This window comes from Aulostomus chinensis, chromosome 18 (genome assembly GCF_037954235.1).
Source record: "Aulostomus chinensis isolate RoL2024-O1b breed Wild chromosome 18, RoL_Achi_v1.0, whole genome shotgun sequence".
Lineage (NCBI taxonomy): Eukaryota > Metazoa > Chordata > Actinopteri > Syngnathiformes > Aulostomidae > Aulostomus > Aulostomus chinensis.
In genome coordinates this window covers 5,741,790-5,750,600 of record NC_141337.1, presented here as the reverse complement: position 1 = coordinate 5,750,600, position 8,811 = coordinate 5,741,790, and positions in this window count along the sequence as shown.

The window sequence follows — 8,811 nt, the reverse complement described above, 5'->3', positions numbered from 1 at the left end:
CAATACTGTAATAATTGGCTTGAGAAACAGGCTGACACTGAAGAATTGTTTCCGTCTTGTCCACATGCTTTTTCATTCTTTTCTACCTCAGCTAAAATTAAATCATCATTTCATTCTGTGCCCTTGTCCGGTTGTCAGTATTTCAGAACAAACCGGACAGAAATAAAAACATGTTGCTGCTGCAGTTTTCTGTTGGATGGGAATCTGAAGAAAAACTGCTGTCAAATATTGTTGAGAACTACGGATACATGTCAGCAAAAAACAAGACCAAGCAGGGAAAGAGACGCATAGATCGCAAAATTTAAATACTAATGAGTTTGAAGGGGGGCGGCACGGTGGTGCAGTGCGGTGGTGCAGTGGCCAGCACTGTCACATCACAGCAAGAAGGTTCCGGGTTCGAGTCCCGGCTCTTTATGTGTCGAGTCTGCATGTTCTCCCTGTGCCTGTGTGGGTTCTCTCTGGTACTCCAGCTTCCTCCCACAGTCCAAAGACATCAAGAGGAGACGAGGCTGATTGATACTCTAAATTGACCGTAGGTGTGACTGTGAGTGTGAATGGTTGTCTGTCTCTATGTGTTGGTCCTGTGATGAACTGGTGACCTGTCCAGGGTGAACCCCGCCTCTCGTCGTAGCCGCTGGGATAGGCTCCAGCCCCCCTGCGACCCTTAACAGGATAAGCGGAAGACGACGGATGGATGGATGAGTTTGAAGGTAATAAAGTTCAGATTCTATGTTATGGAATGTGGATCTCTAAATGTAATATGGTAAAATGTAGGTGGATGCTGAAAAAGTACATAAATTCAACTTGGAATGCGAACATGCACTTCAGCCCTGGACTGCGAAGCATCGGGATCTTTCATACGGACTCGGAGTCATTACATTTCACAGAGATCCATCAGTTTTTGTCTCATCTGAATCACCAGGAACTCTCATCTTGACGACCTAATGGACCTCAAAGGACTCCTATATAAAATGCTTTCCACAAAACTGAGCAATTACAATAAATTTGGAAATTGAATGGTGCTCCTGTAAGAAGCTGAGCGGCGGCAGCAGCAGCAGCAGCAGCAGCAGCAGCATGAAAGCTCGATCTGAGCTTCGGAAGCTTGAAAGCACATACAAGAAGCACCGCGCTTGTTCAGGTGCAGAAGAGAAGCATTAATCATTTGCTTTGTCTCTTTTTCAAGAAAGGGCAGGCGTAATTTAACTAGCTGAGTAAAAACATCTTTTAGCTTTAGCATTTTGAAAATAGGTTCAATATGACAAGCTCAAAATGTCAAGCTGCCGAGGATCTCAGAGTTCTTAGTTTTGAGGGCTTCCAAGAATATCTGAGGACTCACACAACGAACCTTACCTGTGGGTTTGCCACACCCCTGGGTCGCAACCGCAGGCGTGGTGTGGGAGAGAGCCTGTGGGTTCGGCACATCATTTTGTAGAACCTCTTTTGTGCACTCACAGTTTATCCCGCCGGATTCGGCAGCCACTCACATTTAAATGGATGCTGGTTAATGAACGAGAAAGACACAAATGAAAACTTCAACGTCTCATCAGTAAAGCGTGAAAAAAAAAAAAAAAAAAGCTCATACATAATTGTGTTTTGGAACTGAATTAAAACAGTAAGATAACCTGTTACCCAAATGCATGTACTGGTCTGATTTATTGGAACTTCACAACAGCAGTTCAACTGTCACATTTATGTTTTAATCCAAATATACTGAAATTCTCTCTTTGTACACTGCTTTTATTTTTTCCTTACTTTTCTTGCCTCCTGCACCAGAGAATAAATCTGCAGCTGAATTTCAATGAAAAAAGGGAAGCGACTGCAGGTCTGTACATTCAGAGCTGCGTCCTTGATAGACATGACAATCATGGTCCTTGAAAAATGATTCAGAAAATGAATGAAAAGAGTGTTTGAAACTGGACCCGGAGAGAATCTGTGCGAATATCCGTGTTTGCAGCTGATCGTGACGCATTGTTTTATTAAGAGCTTGTTTTAGGTTCAGAAAAAGTTTAGAAACCCCTAAATGAGCCCCTCAAGGCTTCTTGTCAGAATCACAGACTAGACAATTGTTTCTCAGGGAAACACCCAGGTCTTTACTGCCAGGAATTCCATCTAATTCAGCTGCTTCTTTAGAGCTGGAATGTGCACACAGAGACCTTGGGAGTCTTTAATTCTTGCATACGAGCAGAAAGCATTTCATTTCAAAAAAATCCTGACCAAGTACAAAGGAAAAATGCACACTGTGTGCTGTACTCCATCCTTATTAAATCACCAAGCGTTCGGTCACACCATCTTCTCAGCATAAAAACTTTGACCGACAAATGAAATATTATTAATGTATTCCTTCGGTCGGAGGTGATGGTTGATGACACAGTGGAGAGGCTGTCCGAATCATTATGCATTTAATCAATAAACAAGTAAAGAGACTGGATAATGAAATGAGTGCAAAGTGCGGACCGGACTGCTCCATAAATGTTCTTCTTGCTCGACTCAGCTGCACACTTCATTTAGCGAGCCTCTGATTTATCATGATCAAATGGCTCACCACGTTATACATTCATATTGTGAGGAATAATTGAAATGCCAAGCAGTCTTACTTACTCATGTATACGTGGATGAGGCCGTTGTGCAGGCCATAAAAAAGTGCTATAAATAATGTCTGAAGATTCTCGGCCATCCAGGTCATGGTTACCCAACGAGAGTTGAAGCAAGGGCAAGTGTCCAGTTGCCCTTCTTGGATTCTATAAATAATGCATTCTGGCCAGTTTTTAATTTTAATGTAAGAGGGTAGGAATGGAGAGTATATGTAGGAATTAAAATGATCGATTTCTCCATTACAGCCTGCAGCAGCCAGTCATAGAAAACGGTGAACCCTGCACGTCCAGCAGAAATACATTACACATCAGGGAATACTGGCAATACATCCACTTTCTGCCAGTGGAAGGCCATGAAATATTAACCTACAGCTCTTTCCTGACACTAAGGAATAGTCTGTTGGCTAATGTGCATGTGTGTGTGTCCAACTTTGTGTTTACAAATGTGTGTAACATGAGTGCATGTGAGAGGAAGTTATACCAAGAGAAGATGAGTCGAAGGAATATTTAAAGGGAAATTCTAACCTGGGCCCTACTTTTCTTGTGCATGGATCAAAACGATTGATTGTGAACAAAATAAGTTAAAGATCCTTTCAACGCATGAATTAGAGTCATATTTCACCCCAAATTTGATTTTTGGCTTTCAAGAACTGAGAAATAGCTGTTTTGAGTTCATGGCGATGGTTTTTTTTCTCTCCAGTATTACTTCTTTGTGACTCCAGAACGCAGAGAGAGCCAGCCATGTATAGATAGCATAGTAGCGCGGAAATACTACAGTTCCTTTGTTTTAAACTCAAATCGAGTGTTGTGGATTACCGAGCATACAGGACAATACTGCATGCTGAGGTTTTGCAACGGTTTTGCTCTCGTTGTTGTTGTTGTTGTTGTTGTTGTTGGCCATAAAAGGTGAAAACAGTCTTCCAGTATCAAACGGCGCCCAGTGAAGCTCAAGCATTCAACTGCAGGAAAATACACTTTTGAATGGAGACCAACCAGCATGCATGGTAATGACCCTCACTTTGTTCATCCCAAAAAAAATTCAAGTTTTTTTAACCGATAGGCCCGGATGGTTATTATGAGTGTGTGACGTCACTGAGAGGATCCCCACGGAGGTAGACTTGTGTGTCACATGTAACTGAAGTCTCATTATCGGCTCTCACTCACCAGATGGATACAGTAGTTTCCCATGTGGGCCCTCTGGTCTCGGCTGTCTCTTCCAAGTTATTTTGGGCAAATGGAAGAATGTCTCAAGCACAGCGATGCTGATCAGACAGATGGAACCAGTCTCTACTGGACTCGTGCGGATCGCCAAAATAATAGCAGACCTTTCCACTCACAGCTCGGACTCCTCCGCCTTTAATAGCAATCTAAGAGAAAAACAGAAAAGAGGGACGCCACAGCCACATCATCCATGCTGAAATCAGCTCAGAGTGAAAGCTACGTTGACACTGCGTTCATTAGATTCCTGCTCAAGTCTGATTGTTTTGGTTTGGTTGTTCATATGTGCTGCTGACATGCGGTTCATCTGATGTCACGCGCATCACACAACCGAACTCAGTGTCTACGGGTTGATATATAAGCTGTTAAGGTGTGGATGTTTGTAAAATTTAGTGTTATTGAAAATGAGAGTAAGGCAGAAAGGGATTCTTAATTATGGCTTTTTGTGGAGCAGTAGCTGTGTGTGTGTGTGTGTGTGTGTGTGTGTGTGTGTGTGTGTGTGTGTGTGTGTGTGTGTGTGTGTGCATGTGTGCATGTGTGCATGTGTGGATGCATACCCGGAGTGGTGTGATCGTGATGCTAATAGCTTCACAAAGACAAGTTTCATCAAAAATTTCAGAATCTCAGAGTTTAATTTGACATCGTCTGTCAGCGAGCCTCAACTAGACCCTCAAAAAAATCGGATCTAAATCCACTTCAAGACCACATATGAAAGCGGGCCGATTGTGATTTGAAAAGACTGGATTCCTGGCAATTTGAGCTGTTCGTGCTGTCGCAGATCTGAGCAGTGTGAATGTAGGCAGTTCCTCAAAAGCTACATTCAAAAACCACTGCGTATTGATCCTTTTATTTGATTTTCAGGCACTGATGACACCAACCCCAGTCTGCCAGTAGATTAAAAAAAAAAAAGTTTTGACTGCACTCTGAAATCGATCACTGCACGTGTTTTATGGTTCCATATCACATCGTTCTCACTCAGTTCTTGTCCATAATCATCATTTCCACTCACGCACAAGTGAAAGAACAGGTAAAGAAAAAAATAACAGAATTTCCCTTTAATACTATTGTCTAAGTTGTGAGAGGATTTTAGAAATAACGTGGGATTGTGCGGCATTGGGGGTGGACTGTCCTCCTGCCCGTGTGTGTGTGTGTGTGTGTGTGTGTGTGTGTGTGTGTGTGTGTGTGTGTGTGTGTGTGTGTGTGTGTGTGTGTGTGTGTAGTGTGAGGATGATTCATATTTGGAGTATTGCTGCACCAACACCAGCAAACAGCATCCATCAGCGACTCTCAGCTCACAAGCAGCTGGCGAGGAACCACTTTTCACCTCACCTTCATTAAAGAGTTCTCTTGTTTTTCTCTGAACCGGTAAAGTCTCAGCGAGACGTCTGAGGTCAGAGGAGGGTTCAGACGGCAGAGGATGGTGTGCTGCATCGGGAAAGCCGGGCACTTTAGGGACAAGCTGAAGACCAGTGAGACTGCGAATGACGTGATAACTAGATTTCAGAGCTTCCAAAAAGTTCTACTAATGGCTTTGTGCAGCTGTAATGGCAACTGGAGATGGGAATCAAGTGTCTGAGGGAACCGCAAGGTCATTCAGTTTTTTCCTCTCACAAAAACAAAAAACAAAAAAATAATATTTCAACACAGAATGGGTTGGAATATCAGTACATTATTATTTCATCATATTGTCGTTGACGGCATAGTAACCGACCACTCAATCCAACAGATTACTGTCTTAAAATATAATAGATAACCATAAACATTTATCATTCATCATTTATAGTAAGTGATTAAAAGCAAAGGAGAAAATGAACCCCTTGTTCTCACGTTGTTCTCACGGTAACCCGTGATTCTTTGAGACAAACTGGCAGCAAAGGAGAGATAAAAGTGTTGATTATTAATGTTGAGGAAGGGGACATGGGACAGGAGAGAGGAAGACGGCACGCCTGGAGGACATTCTTCCTCTTATAAAGGACTTCAAGGCTCTTTATTGTTTCTTTCTCCTGCTTGAAATGTGGCACACACGTGACACAGTAATTATTACACATTTGCAGGCTGGAGACGTATAACGAAACTGTTGTCATGTGAAGTCGTAATTCTGAGATGAAGTGCAAAATTAAGGAATAAAATGAAAGTTTTGGGATTGAAAAGTTGAAATAACTCATTCAGAGAGTAATAATCACAAGATTTAACAGTGAAAATCATGAGCGTTCATAAATGTTGAGTTCTAATAACACCTGAATTCACAAGTAAATTCAGAAATCTGACCTTTGATCTCAGAATTACGAGCTTTTATCTCAGCTGACAGACATTTTAATGGTAATTTTTGCTTCGATGAGGGTTTGATGAATCAAAATGTACTTCTCGGATTATAACTCGAGTCAGATAGATTTTATAACAGGAAATGCCTGAAGAATTGAAGACTTTTTGTAACGTTCGACCCCATCGAGGAGATCGGCGCCGGAAAAGAATGTTCCAACCCATCCTATCTGTGACCCAGCGAGAGGTCATTTGGGTCCGGCGAGACTCACCATGGGAACGTCTTCCAAGATCAAGGCTTCTCTCTTCAAATGTTTCCTCGGGCTTCCATGTGAATCTGTTACTCTCACGGCAACAAACTGTTAGCAATCATTATAGCTTTATTTATCTTTTTTTTTTTTTTGTATTTCCCATCAATGGTTACCTCATTTCGTAATTCCTCGGTCATATTACACAGAGGATCGACAGGAAAAGATGAAGAGCGTAACAGTACCTGAGCTTATTTCGGGGGGGGGGGGGGGGGGGGTAAGGCTACGCGTTACGGCGTGGAATGAAAATCCCTTCTATAATATAATCTTGTTTGGGTGTATAAGCAGGAGCACAGTTCAAACTGAGTCTTTGGCTCCTTTGAGTGTAGCAAAGGGAGACTCATATATTTCTCCTGAGCTACCTAGAAGCTCTAATAGACTGTCACAGAGGGGAGTGGGCTGTTTTCTCTGACTAATCCTGCTATAAACAGCTCTGTTGATGGACTCTTTTTGGTTACGTGTTGGGTTCTTTTTACATCTCGCCTAATAAAGAAGTGATAAATCGTCCGAATTCGATGTGTTTTATGTAAATGCACTAATCCAGTACACACGATAAAGTGGTTTGACATTTTAGCGGTTTGACAGGTTGTTGGTTTTTTTTTCTTAGCTCACTCAATAAAAAAAAAAATGACCTAACTTTTCCCTTTGTTTGTGCGTGTTTGTAATTTGTGAGCAACGATGCTGCAGTCGTTTGAGCTCTCCCTGCTTCCTCTCCGTATTTGGGAAAATCTCAGGTTTCAGCAGCATTCAGCAGCAACTGCGCAGGGTGACTGTGTGGGTGGCAATATGAAAGGCAGAAATCTAAATGTGTCTGACACACCGTCCGCCGAGCCTCGGCAGATCCCTCAGAGAACTCTGGGTAGACTGGCTGCAGGTATGAGAACATAATTCAGGGGTGCCTGAAGCATTGCAGGCAAATATTGCAGAAATAAACCCAGCGGCTGAGAGGCAGACATTAATATAAAGGCAGCAGGTCTTGCAAACAAGCCATCATTTCTCCAGTGTCCTTGTTTCCATTGTCCCTTGCATTCAGATTGTCGATTAATTCAAAATTCTCCATTAGAGGCTCAAGTAGCGTGCATTGGCAGAACAAAACACGAGTGTCAGGCAGTGAGAAATGTCACAAATATCAGAGGGTTTTTATTTGTGGGTTTGTTTTGTTTTTCATGAGCGATGTGCGGCAGCTGAGGTTCCATCCATCCATCTGCTGCCTCCAAGCTCACCAGGACCCCTAGAACAACACCTCATCAGAACCTTTCGCCCCGATGCCCATCGAGAGGACGGGCTCACTCAGCTGCCTCTCGCCCATTAACACCTCAGACCGAAGGGTGACGCACGGTAATGCAAAGGGCTCAGCGCCGCCACGAAGACAATCATGTGGGCCGATGACTTTTCAATTTATCACTGATAAAACCTCAATTGACCCGCGGTTTCCTCCAGGGTACTTAAGACTTTCACAGGCTAGAAACACAAGGCTTGGGGACAAAAAAAAAAAAAAAAACAGCCTGACATTTAACGCTATTCTTTGTTTTGTTTCATCTTTTTTCTAGTCTGAGTCTCATCGGTTTGATTTAACCCTTTAAGACAAGGGCGTCCAAACTTGGCGGGGCCAAAAAAAATCTCAACTAAACGGTTTGAACCCACTTTGAGCAGCCCTGCTGTAAAACCACATAATTTTGGCTGATGGGGGCAGAGCATTTGGTGCAAGTGTCTGTTGTGGTGGCTGGAATTTCAGCCTCATCTCCTCCAAAAATCTATAACCCACAATGTACGCAAAGTAGTTACATTTTTATACCGTTGAGCGCAGCAAAATGTGAAGACTAAACTCATTAAAAGTAATTTTTTTGGGGGGTTTCTGAATTCATTGCTGGTAAACTGGAAAATGAAATTTGAAGAATTCACACATTTTTGGAGCCTGATAAGTCAGTGTAGCTTTTACTTTCTAGATTTTTGTCACTGTGTCTGCACGTTCCGGACCAGAACCACCTGTTGAGGGAGCTCGGGGAAGAGTGTCTTCTTTTGAATCACTTTAAATAAAAAAAAAACAAAAAAAAAAACTCCCTGTTTTAGGAATGGTTGCTCTTCTTGTTTTCATTGTATCCAAAGTGCTTTGCAAGTTGTCTTGAAAAGCACTACATAAGTTTAAAAAAAAAGGTACTTTTTTTTTTTACTGGTTACATAAGTATAGATTATTTCAGTTTCACTGTTGGCACGTTCAGATTAATTTTGCACAACAGATAAAGACTCTTCAAGCGTGGGTCCGTGTGAAATGATCACAATTAAGAAAGTTAAGTCTAAAGCAGATGGCTGTACGTTTAACAAATTCGAGGCAGAAATTTAAGTTCCACGAAGCACTACTCAGCTTTAAATGTCACTTTTTGGCACAGATGTACATGTAAAACTTGCTATTGACTATTGAATGGTTAACCAAATGT